The sequence below is a fragment of the Oncorhynchus keta genome, chromosome 11, assembly GCF_023373465.1.
Source record: "Oncorhynchus keta strain PuntledgeMale-10-30-2019 chromosome 11, Oket_V2, whole genome shotgun sequence".
NCBI lineage: Eukaryota > Metazoa > Chordata > Actinopteri > Salmoniformes > Salmonidae > Oncorhynchus > Oncorhynchus keta.
Genome location: NC_068431.1, coordinates 45402757 through 45426136, shown reverse-complemented (window position 1 = coordinate 45426136; position 23380 = coordinate 45402757). Strand labels below are relative to the sequence as shown.

The window sequence follows — 23380 nt, the reverse complement described above, 5'->3', positions numbered from 1 at the left end:
CAGCCTTACATGTGCAGCTGTCCGTTTAAATACATTATACAGGTCTGTCTACCCTTCACGTAGTACACTATAATGATAAACAAACTCAAGCCCTCAACTGGCAGACAGACTAGAAATGGTGATGTTTCAAGGGATGGTGTCCATCTGAAATCTCCTTGTCAGTATACCAGTACTAACAGCACAGTTAAGGCAATGTCATAAAGGGAAGGACAGACAGAACATCACTTTTGTACGTGTGTGTATGCATGCATGTGGCACCTTGACGTATGAACTACTATTTGTTTTTCACATCAATCTCAGACGCCAGTCAAAGGGGCCTCTGCTGAGAGAGAGAGAGAGAGAGAGAGAGAGAGAGAGAGAGAGAGTGTGTATAACTCCACCGACATCTAATTAAATTCCTTGAGCTTTAGGAGGGCCTGCATCCTCAGAAAGCTTCCCCCAATCCCTCCCACACACAACTCTCCTCCTCCTTCGCTCCCTCTCCTCTCGCTCCCTCCCGCTCTCTGGAGTGTGCCGTGGGGGCTTATAGGGAGGCTTGTTACTGATTGACTGATAAGGACCCCGAAATCTGTCCACTGCTGGAGTGGCTGGGCCCACGCCCTCATTGTTTTGCTACTGGGTACCGGAGGCTGCCAGAATCCAATGGAGAGGATTAGTGGGCCCGGTCGGAGCTGCCTACAAATGACATTTTGAAAGCTGATGATTCTCCCCAGCGTGCTGTAGCTACAGGGGCCCTGCTTCATTTACTTACTATGGCAAGGGGAAATTAAAGGAAAGACAACCGCCATCTACCTCCAACAGGGGGGTATGAATGACATGGAGGGGGTACATGCCCTCATCAATAAACTCTTAATTAACAACATTTCTATTCCAGAATCAACCAACCCCCTACTGCCACCCATCAGCACCAAGGGTAAAACCCTCCCTAGCCAACCCACTCACACATCTCCTCAGCCCCAGCCCATCACCAACCTATTGATACTAATATGCAGCATATCACACGACACATTGTATTCGACAAAGACATACCTGCTATCATTCAATGGCTTCACAATATGCCTGATTTTCCTTTGTTGGCCTTGTCTTTTTAGTGTCTTCCAATTGTCTGTGCTCAGAGGAGATAAGGCCTCCAGGAGAGAAAGGGAACAGGTTGAACAATGGTTGCTAATGCAGCATTGATTGACTCAGGGGCAGATGCCACGTCGCAGCTCAATAATGACCAACATTTCTGTTCATTCTTCTTTCATCTAATTGAAGCTAATGAGGGACGGATGTGTGTTGGGCGTGCAGAAGACTCAGTAAACTTAGCTCAGATTTTTATTAGGAATTCTCACGACACTCTGCCCATGTAGAATCTCTGGCCTTGCTGGCAGGCAAATGCAATGGTCAAACACTGAATCTTAAAAAGTACTCAGAGTTTACAGTGATTGAGTTTACAGTCCTATGAAGAAAAAAAAGGCGTGAGGGAGAGGGCGAGAATTAAAAGATGAGAAAATTAGTAGAGATTCTGCTATCACATCTACAATACCAGGGAGCAGCTTTTCCCTTCCCTTCAGAGGTTAAATGCTGCTATAGAAACAGCAGCCCTTATCGTTCCCCATTTCAAATCTGTTCCGCTGACTTCTAGAAGGCTATCCAGGAAACTGGAACAAGCATCACTCTCAAACATCCTTGACAAACAAGCAGCTATATAAAAACTAACAAATGTGTTTATCTTGCCATGACCAAACGCACAAAAGTGTTTGTCTGTGGGATGTTGTGAGTCAGTGACAGGAACATACAACCGAGTCTCACTGATAAGACGGCAACATACAGTGCAAACTATTCGGACCCTCTGACCTTTTCCACGTTGGTACGTTACAGCCTTATTCTAAAATGTATTACATATTTCACTCTACACCCAAAGTCGCATAATGACAAAGCAAAAACAGGTTTTTAGAAATATTTGCAAATGTAAAAAAACAAAAAACATAAGTATTCAGACCCTTTGCTATGAGACTCAGAATTGAGATCAGGTGTGTCCTGCTTCCATTGATCATGCTTGAGATGTTTCTACAACTTGATTGGAGTCTACTTGGTGTAAGTTCAATTGATTGGACATGATTTGGAAAGGCACACACCCATCTATATAATGTCCCACAGTTGACAGTGCATGTCAGAGCAAAAACCAAGCCATGAGGTTGAAGGAATTATCCGTAGAGCTCCGAGACAGGATTGGGTTGAGGCACAGATCTGGGAAAGGGTACCGAAAAATGTCTGCGGCATTGAAGGTCCCCAAAAAACACAGTGGCCTCCATAATTCTTAAAAAGGAAGAGGTTTGGAACCACCAAGACTCTTCCTAGATCTGGCCACCCGGCCAAACTGAGCAATCGGGGGAGAAGGGCCTTGGTCAGGGAGGTGACCAAGAACCCAATGGTCACTCTGACAGAGCTCCCCAGAGTTCCTCTGTGGAGATGGGAGAAGAAGAACAACCTTCCAGAGGGACAACCGTCTCTGCAGCACTCCACAAAATCAGGCATTTATGGTAGAGTGGCCAGACGGAAGCCACTCCTCAGTAAAAGGCATATGACAGTTTGCTTGGAGTTTGCCAACATGCACCTAAAGGACTCTCAGACCATGAGAAACAAGATTCTTGTAATGAATTCGTCTGTTGTTTGAAGTAAGTCAGACCGAAATGCAGCGTGTAGGTTACTCATGACTTTTAATGAAGCTAATACGGTACATGAAATAACGGAAGAAGAAAACAACAAACGAATGAAACTCATACAGCCTATCTGGTGACTAACACTAAGACAGGTACAATCACCCACGAAATACAACGCGCACTCAGGCTGCCTAAATACGGTTCCCAATCCGAGACAACGAGAATCAGCTGACTCCAATTAGGAATCGCCTCAGGCAGCCAAGCCTAACTAGACACACCCCTAATAATACACACTCCCAATTAATACAAACCCCAATACGAAATACAACATATAAACCCATGTCACACCCTGGCCTACCCAAACATATAACAAAAACACAAGATACAATGACCAAGGCGTGACACTTCTCTAATTTGATAAAACCAAGATTGGACTCTTCGGCCTGAATGCCAAGCATCACATCTGGAGGAAACCTGACATCATCCCTACGGTGAAGCATGGTGGTGTCAGCATCATGCTGTGGGGATGTTTTTCAGTGGCAGGGACTGGGAGAGTAGTCAGGATCGAGGGAAAGATGAACTGAGAAAAGGAGAGCGAGATCCTTGATGAAAACCTGCTCCAGAGCACTCAGGACCTCAGACTGGGCCAAATGTTCACCTTCCAACAGGACAACGGCCCAAAGCACACAGCCAAGACAATACAGGAGTGGCTTTGGGACAAGTCTCTGAATGTCCTTGAGTGGTCCAGCCAGAGCCCAGTCTTGAACCCAATCGAACATCTTGTGTTTACCAGTATGGATGACATGTGCATTAGACTGCAGAATGTGTTTTGAGAATGAGAATGTGTTAAGAGTTTTGCTGAAAAGTCTAAGTGAGATCTGCAAATTGTGTTTTACCATGTGAAATGGTTTAAGGTATTGACAAGACTGCATAATTAGCTAAATGAGTCCAGGCAACTGAGAACTTTGTTCAGCCAATGGGTTAGTGTTTTTAGTGTTTTAGCAATTGTGTTTTAGCAATTGAGAAAAACTGTAAAACAAGGCCTACCCTCAAACTCAGTGCCTCTTTGCTTGACATCATGGGAAAATCAAAAGAAATCAGTCAAGACCACAGAAAAACAATTGACGACCTGGTTCATCATTGGGAGTAATGTCCAAACTATAGTAAGCAAGTATAAACACCACGGGACCACTCAGCCGTCATACCGCTCAGGATGGAGACACGTTCTTTCTCCTAGAGAAAAACATACTTTGGTGCGAAAAGTTCAAATCAATCCCAGAACAACAACAAAGGACCCTGTGAAGATGCTGGAGGAAACAGTTACAAAAGTATCTGTATACACAGTAAAACAAATCCTATATCGACATAACCTGAAAGGCCGCTCAGCAAGGAAAAACCACTGCTCAAAAACCACCATAAAAAAGCCAGACTACAGTTTGCAACTGCACATGGGGACAAAGATCGTACTATTTGGAGAAATGTCCTCTGGTCTGATTAAACAAAAATAGAACTGTTTGGCCATAATGACCATCGTTATGTTTGGAGGAAAAAGGGGGAGGCTTGCAAGCCGAAGAACATCATCCGTGAAGCACAGGGGTGGCAGCATCATGTTGTGGGGGTGCTTTGCTGTAGGAGGGACTCGTGCACTTCACAGAATAGAGGGCGTCATGAGGGAGGAATATCATGTGGATATATTGAAGCAACATCTCAAGAGAACAGTCAGGAAGTTTGGTTGCAAATGGGAAGCTTGGTTGCAAATGGGAAGCTTGGTTGCAAATGGGAAGCTTGGTTGCAAATGGGAAGCTTGGTTGCAAATGGGAAGCTTGGTTGCAAATGGGAAGCTTGGTTGCAAATGGGTCTGACCCCAAGAATACTTCCAGAGTTGTGGCAAAATGGCCTAATGACAACAAAGTTAAAGTATTGGAGTGGCAATCAATCCTATAGAAATTTTGAGCAAGGAGCAAGGAGGCCTACAAACCTGAGTCAGTTACACGAGCTCTGTCAGGAGGAATGGGCCAAATTTCACCCAACTTATTGTGGGAAGCTTGTTTGAAGGCTACCCGAAATGTTTGACCCAAGTTAAACAATTTAAAGGCCATGCAAATACTAATTGAGTGTATGTAAACTTCTGACCCACTGGGAATTTGATGAAAGAAAGAAATCATTCTCTCTACTGACATTTCACATTCTTAAAATAAAGTGGTGATCCTAACTGACCTAAGACAGGGAATTTTAACTTGGATTAAATGTCAGGAATTGTCAAACTGAGTTGAAATGTATTTGGCTAAGGTGTACGTAAACTTCTGACTCCAACTGCACATACTATGGGGGTTGAAGGCACTTTTAATGCAATATATCTAGCTCTTCGTACAGCATGTTCAAGTGAATGAGCTGGGGAATGTTAAAATGTGTTGATCCCAAATAGACTTGGGGAATAAATCAATAACTCTTTAGAATAAATCGCAGTTTGAGTGCTTTGGCAAGTGTTGTGTACAACAGAGTCAGATGTAATCTGATCAGCCTGCCAAATGCAGGTAAATGTAACTTCCTAGAAGACGCTCTTCAATCGTCTTCTGCATGTTTAATGGTGGTGTTCTCTGGCCTCAACACTGAGCAGATCTAGTAAACGTGGTTTAGTGCCTGGCAGATTGCACCCTAAACTACACCACTGGCCAATATACAACTCAGAAACAGTGTACTGAACCAGGAGTCCTTCAGCACAAACCCAATGTCGTAATCCCTGGTTTATCTGTTGGATATGCCTAAGTGTTGAGCCAAACCAGAGCCATCTCTGCCCGGCAGCTGCTGCTGCTCCTCTAGCCCTCCACGGTCTGGCAAGCAGTCAAACACACTGGATCTGGACTCTGGGGCCTCTGAGGAACATGTAACCTCGCTCATTTACATCACCAATTTGATTACAGACAAGATCCTCTGACCACAACCCCATTCTAGTAGCTCCCCACTCACCAGAAGTGCCAGGGTAAAATAGGGTTATCATGATCAGTCACATCATGCAGCCTTACGCATCATGAAGCCTTACGCATCATGCAGCCTTACGCATCATGCAGCCTTACGCATCATGCAGCCTTACGCATCATGCAGCCTTACGCATCATGCAGCCTTACGCATCATGCAGCCTTACGCATCATGCAGCCTTACGCATCACGGAGCCTTACGCATCACGGAGCCTTACGCATCATGGAGCCTTACGCATCACGGAGCCTTACGCATCACGCAGCTTTACGCATCATGCAGCCTTACGCATCATGCAGCCTTACGCATCATGCAGCCTTACGCATCACCCAGCCTTACGCATCACGCAGCCTTACGCATCACGGAGCCTTACGCATCACGCAGCCTTACGCATCATGCAGCCTTACGCATCATGCAGCCTTACGCATCATGCAGCCTTACGCATCACGCAGCCTTACGCATCACGGAGCCTTACGCATCACGCAGCTTTACGCATCACGCAGCCTTACGCATCACGCAGCCTTACGCATCACGGAGCCTTACGCATCACGGAGCCTTACGCATCACGGAGCCTTACGCATCACGGAGCCTTACGCATCACGGAGCCTTACGCATCACGGAGCCTTACGCATCATGCAGCCTTACGCATCATGCAGCCTTACGCATCATGCAGCCTTACGCATCAATGCAGCCTTACGCATCATGCAGCCTTACGCATCATGCAGCCTTACGCATCATGCTGCCTTACGCATCATGCTGCCTTGGCCAAACGTTTGTAGAACAACTAAAGTTGCATAAATAACTCTAAATTAAGCATACAGGAGGACCTATTTCTTTGTTAACCGCTCAACATAGAATAGCCACATGTGCTCACTCCCTCAACTCGTTTGGAGAAAATATACTTTATATTTCATTCAGCTTTGTTCAATTGTATTCTTCATACTATAAAATAATGCCCACGGAATTCTAAGCAAATCTTGTCTGCTAAATGAACCAGTGTAGCCCACAGCCATAAGGCATAGCCAGAACAGGACCTAACATAAGGACAACTCAGAGGATGCTATTCTGTTCTTCTGAAATATACTACATTTTCTTCAGATCATGTTTCTTTAGACCAGTCTAAAATAAATAATGGATTCATTGTGAAGGTGTAGGTTATACTACATGGATTTATTACACTTTCTAACATGTAGATGTTCCAAAAGTCTGCATCAGTGGCTTGTAGACTGTGTGGAAGCCAGGAGATAATAAATGTGTTTATGTTAATTAACGGTCAATTACCGTGAGACCGACAGTTATTTGCTTGACAATCACCAGCTGACGAAATTTCGTAGCCCTTGTTAGGGTCCAAGAGCTTGGATAAGCCTTCAACTGACAAACCTAGTCAGGCTCTGTGAGGCGACTAAACAAGAAGAGAGGACCAGCTCCTGTCAAACCAGACAACATACAGATGTTACAACCATACTGTAATCTGACAAGCATGGTGAAATAACATCCCGAGGAGGTTGGAAAGTAAAAAAATGTATGCTCACAAATGACTCTGATCTGTTTATTTTTGTCCCTCAAACATTAAAGTGCTTTGTGTCCTTGGTTTAGTGCCTTTGGCTAAATGAACATCTAGTGAGAAGAGTATTAATTAATGAAATATACAGAAGCATGCATAAAACATGTTTTTTTCTTCTGTTGGGATAATTATTACTAACGTTTTACTAAGGCAGAATGCAACTCCTAGGGGCTTTCTTCATATTAGTTTCTCCTCTTTCAACTTCATTATTATTTCAGTAAAACTTTTCAGCTTTTATGGGGCAGCCCCTGTTGTTAAATGAACATTGTCTAACTGACTCGTGTCCCAGAGAACTTTTATCATGCTTTTACTAAAGCTCCCTGCTTTGCAGACACTCAATCTTGATGCTTCACTTATTTTCGGCTATTCCCTTGTGTTCAAGCCAATGAGGCATGTTGGCATACCAACAGACAGGGTGCTGTAGGATCATTCTCAAGCAGAGCATGCTCCAACAGACTGGCTCATTGACTGGCTTTCAGATGGAAGGATTTCAGCAAAGCCCGTGTGGATCTGGAGGTATGCTGGATCATACCAATAGCTGTGAATTCCAACATAAGAGTTCACAGTGCATCAAGAAAGTGGAGTGGCTTGTATTAAACCACTGTGAAATTGGAGAATATTCGCCAGTTGCGACTGAAAACATAATGTAACAAAACAATGCCTCTATAGGAGAAAACATTTGTCGGATTAAGCTGGGATCAATGACTAACGAAGCTCAACTTCATGGCAGTGTAACATGGCATAGATCAACTCTGGCACAGCCATTCTCTGCAGCACACAAGGCGTTGAATCATCCTTTGAGTCAACTCGCTTCACTGGTCAGTAAGGAGACCGACATCCATCCCCAGTTGCTCTGGAGCTGGATTGAGTTCTCTGTGTTCCACAGTGCAGCTGTGCAGACACACCCTCTGGAGGATCCACTCCGGCTCTAATCTGATTGTTCACCAATTAGGAACTTTGAAGCTGACAGATCAATTACTCAATATATATCAACACAATGCCGCTGTTAGTTATCCTATCTGAAATTCAGGTAATTAGCCAAGAGATCAATAAACTGTGAGCAGGACGATGAACTTGGGGAGATGAGAGAATTTGAGATTGATGAAGTCGTTAATTAAACGGCGTGGCTGTGGATCCGACTCTTTTGGACCCCTCTTTGCGACCACTAAAGGTCCGACGCTTCTGGACCCCTCTTTGCGACCACTAAAGGTACGACGCTTCTGGACCCCTCTTTGCGACCACTAAAGGTTCCGACGCTTCTGGACCCCTCTTTGCGACCACTAAAGGTCTGACGCTTCTGGACCCCTCTTTGCGACCACTAAAGGTCTGACGCTTCTGGACCCCTCTTTGCGACCACTAAAGGTCCGACGCTTCTGGACCCCTCTTTGCGACCACTAAAGGTCCGACGCTTCTGGACCCCTCTTTGCGACCACTAAAGGTCTGACGCTTCTGGACCCCTCTTTGCGACCACTAAAGGTCTGACGCTTCTGGACCCCTCTTTGCGACCACTAAAGGTCCGACGCTTCTGGACCCCTCTTTGCGACCACTAAAGGTCTGACGCTTCTGGACCCCTCTTTGCGACCACTAAAGGTCCGACTCTTCTGGACCCCTCTTTGCGACCACTAAAGGTTTGACTCTTCTGGACCCCTCTTTGCGACCACTAAAGGTCCGACTCTTCTGGACCCCTCTTTGCGACCACTAAAGGTCCGACGCTTCTGCGCATGTGCTGGATTCTCTACTTTACACAGTTTGTACTCTACTCGTTTGGCTGTCCAGAGAACAGGCTACTCTGGCGAATGGTGCTCGTTTAACAAAGTTACGAAGATCAAAGCTGAATCAATGTCTGCAAGATCACATATTATAGTATTGTAGCAGGGCCCGCTTCCACGAGGAGGTAAAAGGGCGATTAACCCCCTCAGTTGAAACCTCTGCCCCATCAGTTTTAGTTTTTTACGTCTCTATATAAAATAGCAAAAAACGTTACAATGATTGGGAGACAGGTTGGCGCAAAAAGAATCAGTGTCAGCACAATGGACAGGATGCACTATGGTGTGTAGGGGGGCTATGGAAAGTCACTGGGGCGGGATAGGTATGACTCCTTTGGGTTTCCATCAAAAGCGGGAAAAACGCTTCTTATCTGTGCAAGGCTAAGTAAATAAAGTGATACGCCTCCGCCTGTCATTTTTTCATTTTTAAGGTTGAGGTTTACCATTGAAGCTGCTTTACTCGAGTCTGCCTCACGCCCACCACTACAAAGTTTAGTTTAGCTAGCTGTAAAAATTGTTAGTTGTGAAAGCATTGTGAAGTTCCTCTCTGACATTGAATGCACGTGTTCGTAAATCGCAGAAGTAAGACTGGAGGCTACAGGGCTGCTGAAGGCATTGATAGACCCCGGCTTTAAGTTTTACAGCCAACATGGTGCACAGAATCCTCAGGCTTCTGTATCCTCCAAACAAATGACACACTACCAGCTCCAAGCAAACGTCAACATTATGTATGTACAAATCTCCAGCAATAAGCGGTGGACAGACAGTACAGTAGGCCAGCAGGACAGAGAAGACACTAATGTAAAATACTTTTATTCAGCATGTTGGATGCTGTCATTGGTGAAATGTCAGAACGATTTAGCGAACGCAACAGCCAATTGGTGGAGAACCTGGGTGCACTTGAACAAGAGAGCCATGACCTTCTAGATGTGAAAATGTCAAACCACTGCTGAATCAGATTTGGTGGAAGCTGACCAGTTTTTGCCGACTGAAATCGCTTGCTCTGGCTCCGATGTGGACAAATGGACCCCGCTTGAAACGCTTCTCTGGGTATCAGGTATGCGTGAATGCCTGCAAGGGAGTCAGGCGCAGGAGAGCAGATAGTGGGTGGCAAACGGAGCCTTTTATTTAGGCGAACCAAAAGAAAACCCAGCGCAACCAGACATACGTGCGCATAAATGAAACAGATAAACAACACAAAGACATGGGGGAAACAGAGGGTTAAATACACAACACATAATGAGGGAAATGAGAACCAGGCGTGTGGAAAAACGAGACAAAACAAATTGAAAAAGAAAAATGGATTGGCGATGGCTAGAAGACCGGCGACGTCGACCGCTGAACACCGCCTGAACAAGGAGAGGCATCGACTTCAGTGGAAGTCGTGACACTGGGCCTCTCTCTGCTATGCTGACCGTGCTTACTGCACTGAAATATGGACTGGCTTTTGGGGCATCCACAGCTACAATTGAGGTCGGAAGTTTACATACACTTAGGTTGGAGTCATTAAAACTCATTTTTCAACCACTCCACAAACTATAGTTTTGGCAAGTCAGTTAGGACATCTACTTTGTGCATGACACACAAGTAATTTGTCCAACAATTGTTTACAGACAGATTATTTCACTTATAATTCACTGTATCACAATTCCAGTGGGTCAGAAGTTTACATACACTAAGTTGACTGTGCCTTTAAACAGCTTCGGAATTTGGCTTTAGAAGCTTCTGATAGGATAATTGACATCATTTGAGTCAATTGTAGGTGTACCTGTGGATGTATTTCAAGGCCTAGACCTCCGAAAAAATGTGTAGAAGATGCTGGAGGAAACAGGTACAAAAGTATCTATTTCTACAGTAAAACAAGTCCTTTGTCGACATAACCTGAAAGGCCGCTCAGCAAGGAAGAAGCCACTGCTCCAAAACCGCCATAAAAAAAGCCAGACTACGGTTTGCAACTGCATATAGGGACAAAGATCATACATTTTGGACAAATGTCCTCTGGTCTGATGAAACAAAAATAAGAACTGTTTGGCCATAATGACCATCGTTATGTTTGGAGAAAAAAGGGGGAGGCTTGTAAGCCGAAGAACACCATCCCACGGGGGTGGCAGCATCATGTTGTGGGGGTGCTTTGCTGCAGGAGGGACTGGTGCACTTCACAAAATAGATGGCATCATGAGAAGGAAAATTATGTGGATATATTGAAGCAACATCTCATGACATCAGTCAGGAAGATAAAGTTTGGTCGCAAATCGGTCTTACAAATGGACAATGACCCCATGCATACTTCCAAATTTGTGGCAAAATGGCTTAAGGACAACAAAGTCAAGGTATTGGAGTGGCCATAACAAAGCCCTGACCTCAATCTCACTGAAAATTTGTGTCACGTCTGCTCCGCTCTTCCCCGCCCCTGACGCTTGAGGACGCCAGGCTGCCCTACATCACGCACTCCTATCATCCATTACGCACACCTGCCTTCCCTCGTCACGTGCATCGGCGATATTGGACTCACCCGGACTCACTCATCACCTGTTATTACCTCCCCTATATTTGTCAGTTCCCCAGCTCTGTTGCCTGCTTCTGCATTAATTGGTTTTTGTTTGTATTACTAGTCTGCTGACACTGTTCCTGTCTCGTTCCATGTCCGTTCTTTATTAAAATGTTTGACTCCCTGTACCTGCTTAGTCTCTCCAGCATCATCCCATGTGACAATTTGTGGGCAGAACTGAAAAAGTGTGTGCGAGCAAGGAGGCCTACAAACCTGACTCAGTTACACCAGCTCTGTCAGGAGGAATGGGCCAAAATTCACCCAACTAACTGTGGGAAGCTTGTGGAAAGCTACCCGAAACGTTTGACCCAAGTTAAACAATTTAAAGGCAATGCTACCAAATACAAATTGAGTGTATGTAAACTTCTGACCCACTGGGAATGTGATGAAAGAAATAAAAGCCGGAATAAATAATTCTCTCTTATTATTCTGACATTTCATATTCTTAAAATAAAGTGGTGACCTAAGACAGGGAATTTTGACTCAGATTAAATTTCAGGAATTGTGAAAACTGAATTTAAATGTATTTGGCTAAGGTGTATGTAAACTTCCGACATCAACTGTATATGGGAGAACTCATTTTCCACTTTGAAAAACTGTGTTCAGTCAGCACAGAAGAAGTATGCTTCACCCGAGGAAAGCTCAACAGAGCATCAAGAAGGCTGCAAACTCTTCTGAAAAGGTAAGAAACAATCTAGCTGGTTGGGTTTTATCAAAATATTGGTGGTATAGCCAGTGGCATCATTTCAACAAAAAACCTAGGGTATGGAATTGCAAAATGACTTCCTTATCCAGCCTACGTTTTCAACTGGCATGCTTTATTGTGTTCAAGCATACAGTATCTGAGAGGACTTATATATTTCTGTTTTGTTTGTGTTTTGGGATTTTCTTACATTTTGTTCTTAACATCATCAAGGTGTAATGTGTCTATAATGTTTGTAGTGTTTTTTAAAAACTTGTTTTAGTTTGTCATGGTGCTGATAGAGAACTGCAGAGATTTCAGGCCAACCTGTCACTTCTTGGTCAAAAGCACTCAAGGGTCTCGGCATTTGAACTTTTATGTTTATTGTGGTATAGTGCGATATCAGCGGAATTCAATATAATTCCAATGCAAAACCCAAATGACACCCCTTGGTATAGCTACATATGGTTATGTTTCATCACAGAAATAGATAGGCTACATTCTATTATGGTTTTCTTGGTAGCCTATTGGTTTTCGTGGTTGTAAATGGAACTGTACCTATTGGAAACGTGTTCATTGCTTAATTGATTATGTGGGTCGAATTTGATTCACAGAAGTGAATTGTGCCATATCGCAACATGTTTCTGTACTCGTGAGCAAGCGGCATTCATTGCTATGTTTGAAGCGGACCTGTATAGGCCTGTTTATTTGGCAACACAGTTGTGCATGTCTGCAGCTCACTGTAGTAGGCTGTAGGCTGTGTTTGGGTTATTTGGATCTCCCATTTGCCTTTTGTTTACTGTGTGTGTTTACTGTTCATGTAACTAGCCTAAATGTAGATTGATCTGATATTTTCTTTACTAGGCCTGCTTGGTACCGCTATATTCTTCTTTCACATTCATTCGTTCACAGTTGTCAGTATTCTAAGCCAAAACTGCTATTCAGTATTTTTTTTTGCATGCATGAATAGCTAGGTTATTACTTTCAGCATTTAGTTTGTATTGTTTTGGTAAGACAGCTGTTCGTACAGCTGCATTCACATAGGGTTATTCACCTATTACAAACAGCCTATCTATGTTGTAGTCTGTTGTATAACATTACTGTAAGACAAAACACCAGCTCATTTCTTATGAGATATTAGAATGACAGAGAAAAATTGGACCGCTCACACTGTGGCCAATAGTAGGCAAAATATCTGCTTTGATTGAAACTAAACACAGGTATGCTACAGTTTGTTAAAACCATCTGCTCTGACTGTACATAATTCAAAACAATACTGTAAGTTACTTCAAAACAACACTGTTTAACTCAAGAAGTTCTGAAGCATCCCTCCGTGAAACTGAGATCAAATGGTTGGTATGCAGATGCTGCATGGACGTTTCACTGGTAAAACCTGAATAATTATCTTTCACGATTGGCAGTGAGAAATGTGACTGGAGGGTGAAGGTAAAGAAACGTGTGTGTAAAGTAAAGGTAAAGAAACACACCAGAATGCGATTCGGGTCTTCAGCTCTGGGTAAAAGGGATCCAAGGGGGGGGTGTGACAGGGTGGTTACCTACGGTTTCACAGCATTGGCCTTAATTAAAGACATGCTCCAGTACTTAGGAGACTAGTAAGTATTTTTAAACCTCCAGCTTGTGCTGGATGTGTCAATGTGTAGTTCATATATCATCTTCTATGAGCAGAATTACTGTATTGTCTCAATTGGCCACAAAATCCCTAGTTTGAAAGCGACTGCTGTCTGGAAGCTGTGCTGCACCATTTTCCCTACATTTCCCCCCCATGTGGGCCAGCCTCCTAGCAATTCGAGATCCAGCCCTTCGCCATTTGAGTGACAGCTAGCAAGAATTCCACACAGCAGAGCGAGAGAGAAAGCAATGACGTGATGCACATATCAGGGACCACTTTTGGCTCGTGGGCGCTGCCTTCAGAACTACTGGCTAAAATGTACCGGAGAATCCCTTTAAGTATTCCCTGTTGATAATGTGTGGGTGGTGCCTAACAGTGATATGCTTCTGCATGATGTGCTCGGCCTTCTTCTCCCAACTCTTGCCTTGCAACAAAATATGGGGCAATTCTTGTCACCATAGTATTTGCAATGTAAAGATGAAATAGGATCATTGGTGTTGCATCTCATGATATTGACACATACAGGTACTAGACCTGCTGTGTTTTACATTTATAGATACAGTATAGCCTACCTTACTTCCTATTTGCTCCATTCCCATCTGAATGCTGAAAAATAAAATATACGACAGGCAGCCAAGTCATCCAACCGCATACAGAGTCTCACCACAAGTGAATACATTACCCTGGCCCAGCCCTGTAACACATTAACCTTGACAATGCCACCGTAACATTGACAGAATGTTCTCTGTCCACCAGGTCACATCTCAAAGTGACGCCCTTCCCTTCGGCCCTGTGAATAATGCATGTGAGTTGGGGTGAGAAGGGGAGAGGAGCCGGGGAACTTCAGAGGCGATCCATACGCAGGAATAGCTGGAGTAGAGTTACGCCCCCCCATAGCCATTGATTAAGTGTCACTTTGGCCGGTGGCGTTGAAACCAATTCCAAACAAAACAGACAACAGAAGCGGGTCTGGCTGTTCACACTCGTTAGCCTGTGATTGCGCTGCGGAGGGCCTGGATTGGAGGCAAGGTTATAAGACCTCCGTACAATGGAAATGAACACAGGCTGCTCATTCATATGTAAAATATGGATTGTTGCAAATAATAGTTTAATCAAGCCCTGCCTATCACCGAGTGTGTGCAGTAAGGGATTGCGGCGATACACAGAGTGACAGAACTTAATATAGGGGATTTGTCTGTGACAACTTTATCCATTAGCAAAGTCTCCTGCCTGTACTGTAGCAAAGCCGATTTGGAGCCCGGCGATGGTATCAGTGGGCATCAGAGAGGCGGCAGGACTCGGGGAGAGACAGATTTGCTGATGTGGAGAGATACTCTGGAGGTATAAGCACTCTGAAGTCTAAAAGGATTATTTACAAACGTGGTCATGGCTGGTATGGCTGTACACTTACATTTTCGGTTCAGATCCAAATTTCTCCAGACAGATACCACACCACAATAACCCCCAGCCCTGCTCCCCTCCACTTCCTACCTAAAAGGGGGAAGTCAGGTAAACCCTCAACTATAGCGCAAGTTTCAATAAAAAAAAAACACTTTTCTGAGTGAAGATTGCAGAGCAAGGCTGCTGCTTATGTCATCTTTCAAATGATTGCGCACATCTTGTTGTTATACACCGAAAGTATGGTTTGGCTTAATCTACCTCGTCCCCCAGAAAGGATTCCTATTGAAGACGAGCATGCTCATCCCTAGTGTAACGATGTGCGCTGAGAGTTGGGAAACAAGTGCAGGGAGTGAGTGTTTTAATAAAGAAACACAACTTTAACACGAAACCACGAACAACACACAGACATGACACTAGAACAGAAACAATAACACCTGGGGAAGGAACCAAAGGGAGTGACATATATAGGGAAGGTAATCAGGGAGGTTAGTGAGTCCAGGTGAGTATGAAGACGCGCAGGTGCGCGTAACGATGGTGACAGGTGTGCGCCATAACGAGCACCCTGGTGACCTAGAGGCTGGAGAGGGAGTGACAAGTGACACCCAGAATCTTGTCACGTGTTTGTTTTCAACAACTTCATAGTTAAGAACACTATAACAACATGGGAGAAAATGAAGTGCATTCTACAAGAACCAATATCACTCCCTAAAAACCTCAATCTTATGGAACAATCCTTGAATAGATTTTCAGAATTCACTGATAAATTGGCCCACATGGAAAACTAAAGGCATAGAAACAGTAAATTACATGATAACAGGAAATATGTTTATTTCCATGACAGAATTAAATAGCAAGTTTGGACTGACACATGTAGACATTTTCAAATATATGCAACTTAAAAGTTGTATATTACAACATTTCGACCTGAAAGCTTTTGGACATCAGAGCAATGTCGAGGGATTCCTATTTGCGTAATGATGTGCGCCGAGAGTCGGGAAGCAAGTTCAGGAAGTTTAATACATTTAATATATAAATGAAACCAACGTCACACAAACAGTGCACCAACATGAGACAGATACAATGACGCCTGGGAAAGAAACCAAAGGGAGTGACATATAAAGGACAGGTAATCAAGGAGGTGATTGAGTCCAGGTGAGTGTCATAATGCGTAATTACGAGTTACGATGGTGACAGGTGTGCGTCATGCTGAGCAGACTGGTGACCTAGAGGCCGGAGAGGGAGCACACGTGACAATTTGCCCCAGAAAAAGATACTCAAATGATAGGTAACATATAAAATCTCTTAGAAAAAACTATTGGAATCAAGACTTAAAAATAACTGATATTGGCAAGGAGTGTTTCAAACATAACTAATGAAATTACAGTTAACGAAAATGTAAGTTTAATCTAGTATAAACTAATGTATAGAATTTTTTATTAAAAAGACAGATTTCACAACTTCTACAGCACAACGACGGAGTCATATCTTAAGGACTCAATAATTCATGCCTTCTGGGAATGAAGTCCAGAAAGTTATGGGCGGCGTTAGGAGTTTGGCTGTCAGAAGTTTTACAATGTAAATGTACTATTTATCCGTTTATCTGCATATTTCAAGGCATATGAGGGTGCGTGAAGATACCCAATAGGGTCGACCATACTTTTCTAGTCAATGACTTTAAAAAACTTCTACTTAAAAACTGCAAATCAAATGATCCTCTATCACTACGACAGTGGATGAATCAAAGTATTATTAGTTAAATATATAAAAAGTGTAGGCTATGGAAAATAATAGAACAGTCCAATTTGAGGCCATATGGCATAGAACACTAGAAGGTTCCAGAGGATGAAGGATGAGGGGGAATGTGGTTATGAGACATACACAGTGGCGACCAGTCATTCAGGGCAGGTGGGGCTGAGCCCCACATTTTTATCAAAAATAAATTAAATACATATTTATTTATAAAAAAACATTTTTGAGGGTGGGCTTGACTGTTTTGCATGTTATTTTGGCATTAATACGTGTCACACATCAGTTTGCAAACAATGTAAAAATCATATATATCATTGAGTTAATAAAGCCGCATACAAACATGGTCTCTTTTTTGTTTTCTTGAGTAAGACAGCTCCAAAATGCAGGTGTTTCAGTCTAGCTCATTGCTTTCTGTGGTGGTGGGGCAAGTCAGCAGAAAATACAGAGCGTTGCGACGTGATTGGCTCAGTGTCACTCATGGGGACTTTACGTCACTGCCAAGTGTAAGAGGAGACATTGAAAATTCTAGCCCTGTGGCTGCTGCCGTTGGATCGGACTGATCATGTCAACATCATACTTTCACAATCTTAGCTAGCAGTCATCATCATGAATCAAGTCGACAATCTACTGGCAAATCTTTTTTAATCCTTGCCATATGAGGAAAAATTATGAAGAGAAATTATAGGTAAAACGTATTGGTACTCATCAGCCATTGAACATAAGCATTACACAACAAGTTGGAAATTGCAAATTCAACGAGTGGTTTAGAAGGAATCAGTGACAGTGGCTGTGTGGTCCTAAATCTGGGATTAAGGGGCTCTTTTCCAAGTTAAAAATTATAAACATTCAACATTTGCCATGCTGTCAATGAAGCATGATTTGTGCCGCGGACAAAACAACTGTTAACTTGACTTCAGTGAGTCAAGTGTTAACTCAGAGGACTGCCGCTACAGTTCTGGCTTGGTGTACAGGGAGAGCACTGTAAGAACGGCCCATGTTCTGAATTCTGTTGCTGTACATTCAAAAAATGCTCAACAAATAGTTATATTGACTAACGTTAAGTCTGTCCTAGCTCGCTCTTTGTCTTAAATCAAAATTAAGGATGACCTCTTATGCGCTTGTCCTTCCCTTATGTCTTAGTTCGTACATCTCAATTGTCATTAGAAACCACATTAGTTTAAGCAAGTCAGCCATCAGCATTGTTTTTTTTAAAGGCAATAAATGAGGCTGAATGAACTGTTTCGCTGCCAGACAAGGCTCCGCTGTTAGCCAGGTGTAGCAGTGGTAAGATGTTGGGACTCTGCTGTTGGGACAGCTTTATGTAGGCCCTAACAGTTTGCGGGGACCATTTGTCACAGTTATAGTGCAATTAAAGTATTGTTTAGTGTTGTGTTGTGACTTTGCTGGAATGCATTAACACTTATTTTTCTTTTTGACCCCACCAAGATTTACATGCTAAAATCGCCACTGGACAAACGTGATGTGTATGGTTGTGGTAGGAACATGTGGGTCTGAGCAGGTGTAATGTCATTGATATATGGTTGTTATTGTTGAGAAAAATAAATCATACAAAAAAAGAGATGGTTCATTATAAGTTTGTTATTGTTTGAGAAAGCAGGAAAAAATTGATTTCTATGCCTCCGGAGTCAGGTTGGAAGTGTGTGCAGTTATTTAGACACATTTGAGGCTCCCACGGACAGCTGAAACAGTGAACAGAACAGCTTTAATATTTTAAAATACAAAAGACATAGCCATTAGCAAGAGATACATGTACATCATTTAGCAGACACTCTTATCCAGATTAATTTACAGGAGCAATTAGGGTTAAGTGACTTACTCAAAACAAATCGTGAGTGAGTGAGTGAGTGAGTGAGTGAGTGAGTGAGTGAGAGAGAGTGAGAGAGAGTGAGAGAGATCGGGATGGGGAAGTGTGAGAAGCCAGTGTACAGCATGATGTTATGAATTATATTTCTGTGCCTCCTTGAGATGTCAGAAGAGAAGAGGGGAGTCAGAATGAGTACACAGCATGCAGCGCACTCAATTCACGCTTATTAAAATCTGGAAACATATGATTCAATTTGCGAATGAAGGCAATGCCACCTAAATAATGTTAAGCACATCTAATCTCAGCTAAGACATGCCTGAACATGTTTTTCTTTTTAACAAAGCAGGACTAACCTTAATGCTCTGAAGCTCTGCATGCCTCCACTCCTTTCCCTTTCATTTTCAGGATCCATTTCCACATAACCGCATTAGGAAGTAATAATAAATACCCGGGGGAAGTCAAAATTCAACTTAGTTGGAGAAAGACGATGCAACAAAAGAGTGGGGGATCAGAGAGGGAGGCTTATCAGAGGCCAGAGTATTTCACATTCAGTTCTGATACTGAGGGAGAGAAATGGGTCATCGGAATAATAAGGACTATTTAGGTTCCTCACTTAAGTCACCAGAAATGTATTTAGGAAAACAAAGTGAGCAGAGCCACGAAACAAGCCCCTCCAAGGCCTCAATTTGTCTCTTTAAATGCCTTGTTTATTCTCTTTGGGCTTGTTTGTTTTTTAATCATCTGAATTATTTACATAAGTAACAGGGAGAGCCACTACTTGTTATGCAGATGTAATAACGGAGCTACTGGTGTTTAGAACAGCAATCAACCATAATCAACTTTATTATCTTCCTCATCATCATCACAATCATCATCATGTAAATGTAATAGTTTTTGTCATCAACATGATATTAGTTGTTTTTCTTTACATGCACAAAGCAAAAATCTGCATTGCAAGGATGACTGGACTGTCAGCATGTCTGAAAAATAAGAATGCATCCTACATTTTCCAAAAAGAGCAAATCAACCAAATAATGGAGGCATAAACAATGGGATTTTCTTGAAGGGTGTATATGAATGAGAAGACGTATATAGTCATAAACAATGGGATTTTCTTGAAGGGTGTATATGAATGAGAAGACATATATAGTCATAAACAATGGGATTTTCTTAAAGGGTGTATATGAATGAGAAGACGTATATAGTCATAAACAATGGGATTTTCTTGAAGGGTGTATATGAATGAGAAGACGTATATAGTCATAAACAATGGGATTTTCTTGAAGGGTGTATATGAATGAGAAGACTGTTTTTTTTCAAGGGTTAAAATAAGAAGACGTCCAGTCCATCTTCATAAACAATTTTTCACTATTCAATGAGAAGACGTATAAAATGAATCACTACTCCATGAAAGCAAAACAATGGGTTTTTTAAATTACTCCTCTTGAATATTGTGTGAATATTAAATGATGTGAATGTTTTTTAAATTACTCCTCTTGAATATTGTGTGTGTGTGTGTGTGTGTGTGTGTGTGTGTGTGTGTGTGTGTGTGTGTGTGTGTGTGTGTGTGTGTGTATATGTTTGGTGCCAAATTGTATTGCAACCTAGTTCCCCCAACTCCCTCTTCCTCCTTCTCCACTCCCAAATCTAATTCCCTGTGTGTGTGCACCCAGTCCCTTCAGTACAGGGTTGAATAGGGACATTTCAATCAATACCTGACTGTAGGACTTAGTGTTAGCATGAAGGCAGTCGTCATGCGTGTGTGCCTGTGACCACACACCTGCACACACAACTATAATATACCATCAAACACATTGTCTGCATTACTGCTTATTGTACAGCCGTGCTTTCGTATAGTATGTTGTACGTGATGTGCATAACAAACCATGCACACTAGCATGCAAGATATATACTGTATTTATGGAAAGGAGGGGACAATTTTGGACAATCGATCTGATAAAATGTATTTGTAATTCTCTGAATTACCTGGAAATTCCCAAATAAACAATGAATGAAGTTATTCAATCAGCAACACAACATTTTTATTAAGAAAAGTTTTAATTCCAAATCTTGATAGCTGTAAACTTGTTAATTGCTTTGTATGACTCTCTTTGAGGGATGGAGAGAAATCACTCTGTCATGACTGTCCTGTGAGGATCCAGATAGGTCGGATGAGCTTTTCAGTGGATGACTTCGGCCAGACCCCCTCTACCCCACAGAGGGGTGAGGGGAGCTGATGGGCGGTTGATAGTTCACAACGTGTTGTAAATCAGGGATTAGAACCCTCTCCAAATTCACACAGGAATGTGCATTTGTTCACAGACGTTTCCCTGATCGAAACTCTAATACGTTGTAAAGTGAATACTGGAACATTATTTCTAACATAGAACGTGGGGGGTCAAAGGAGATCTAAAGAATAATAAAGTTATATGGGTTGTTATTTTGTGATGTCATTCAAAATCCTATAAATGAAATACTGTAACTTAAAGTATATACACTACATGTATGAAATCTCCATTCTCTACGTTGTGCATGAAATATGAAAATATGATGAATGTATTTTTGTTAAGATATGGATGTGATTTTAGGAGCCATCAGAGAACTTGTTTTCTATAAACTTTGCACAGTAAGTAACCACGCCCCGAGTGAGGTCAGAGAGCGTATCAGCCTGATGGAACCGCCCCTTTCGACCAGAGTGTATAAAAGGATTGGTAAGGAAATTAACATTCAGACCAGAGAGGCGTGTAGCTGCAGTTCCCGTCCAAAGTGATTTGAAATCTCAACACGAGATAGAGACGATAAAGTCACCACCCGGACCTTCACTGGTTATGGCTGATTATCTGTCCCAAGAAAAATATCTAGAAACGCGAATTTAAGCAGGGCCATTCTACTACTCTTCAAACCATCATAGTCTACTTCTCTCATCACCCCACTGAGAACCATTGATACGGCTAGCGAGTGGAAGCAGAGTGGGCTCTGTAGTTCTGTTCAGGTCTACACGATGGGTCACCGGATGCCGGGAGATGGCAGTGGAGAGCAACAGTAGAAGAGACAGGGGGACCCCTTTTGAACAATCAGAGCCTTACAAGCTTGCAGCGGAAAAGCCCAACGCCCTTCCTAAGAAGGCCTGGTTCCGACAGCGATACACGGTAACCAATGCATTTACACGTAAATAAATTCATGATTTTTTTCTCCAAACGGGCAGCGGTTCTTGTGCAAAGTATATGATTACTGTGAGAGTAGTTCTAAATGTACCAAAGTATTATGTCTCGGTCCCTCTCGGTGTCTCTTGTATCTGCCATATATATATATTTTTTTACCATTATTTAACTAGGCAAGTCAGTTAAGAACAAATATTTATTTTCAATGACGGCTTAGGATGAGTGGGTTAACTGCCTGTTCAGGGGTAGAATGACAGATTGTACCTTGTCAGCTCGGGGATTTGAACTTGCAACCTTCCGGTTACTAGTCCAACGCTCTAACCACTAGGCTACCCTGTGTCAGTCCACTAGGGACCTGTTTCTAATGTATTAAGTATGTGTGTTTATCCTGTGTTATCATTTAGTGAGCTAGTTGTCACAATCATCGTACGAAACGGACCAAAATGCAGCGTGGTATGTGTTCATGATGATATTTTAATTAAAGAAAGCACTGAACACAAAACAATAAACAAAAAACGACCGTGAAGCCATATATCAAAATGTGCTGACACAAGCAACTAACATAGACATAGACAATCAGCTACAACCCACAATGACAAAACAGGCTACCTAAACACGGTTCCCAATCAGAGACAACGACTAACACCTGCCTCTGATTGAGAACCATATCAGGCCAAACACAGAAACAGACAAACTAGACATCCAACATAGAATGCCCACTCAGATCACACCCTGAACAAACAAAACATATAAACATACAAATCAAACTATGGTCAGGGCGTGACACTAGTAAATAAATAATTAAACCGATTGGTGTAGTACTGAATCGTAAGTAAGGCTTGGATTTTTGCAGATTGCAGGAGGTTACGACTGTTCAGAATGATGATATGATACTTGGTTGTGATTAATACATTGACTGTTTTATGGATGTGATAGGTAAAGACTTTAGAGTTTAATTCGGAAGACTCTTTAAACAACCGCTCTCGTGGTGCCCCAAATCCTAATTAGTTAATTGTTACATGATTAATTTAAATCGGGTTACAATTAAACATAGTTAGTTGATTAGATAAATATACCAGTCATCAGATGAATGGAAGTCACGTCATCTCTGTAGCGAACCAACGGGAATGCTTTGATAATGGGGGATGGTTTACAAATGAGTTGAGATGGGTAGATGCTAGTTGCTGTGTGTGTCAGTAAGGGTAAGTAACAGTGGTGAGTAATAGTTCAGTCACTAGTTCTAAAAAGCTTGTGGTAGGCTAGGGAGCCTTGCCCATGGTTTGAAATGGATACACAAGGCTAGAGCATGCAGCACACTGCACTGGGGAAGTGGACTCAGTAGGAATACCAGTGATCTTAGGCCTTGTGTATGGCCATGTCTTGGAAAGAACCTCCTGGCTGTACATCTTTTTACAAATGTGAAATTCACCAGTTCT

At 42.6% G+C, this 23380-nt stretch overlaps 1 protein-coding gene across 3 annotated transcripts in view; it reads right to left on the bottom strand.

The window, feature by feature from the left end:
* Positions 1-23380, bottom strand: part of LOC118390331 (gamma-aminobutyric acid receptor subunit alpha-3-like) — a 177290-nt gene that overhangs the window by 88746 nt on the left and 65164 nt on the right. The window lies entirely within an intron of this gene.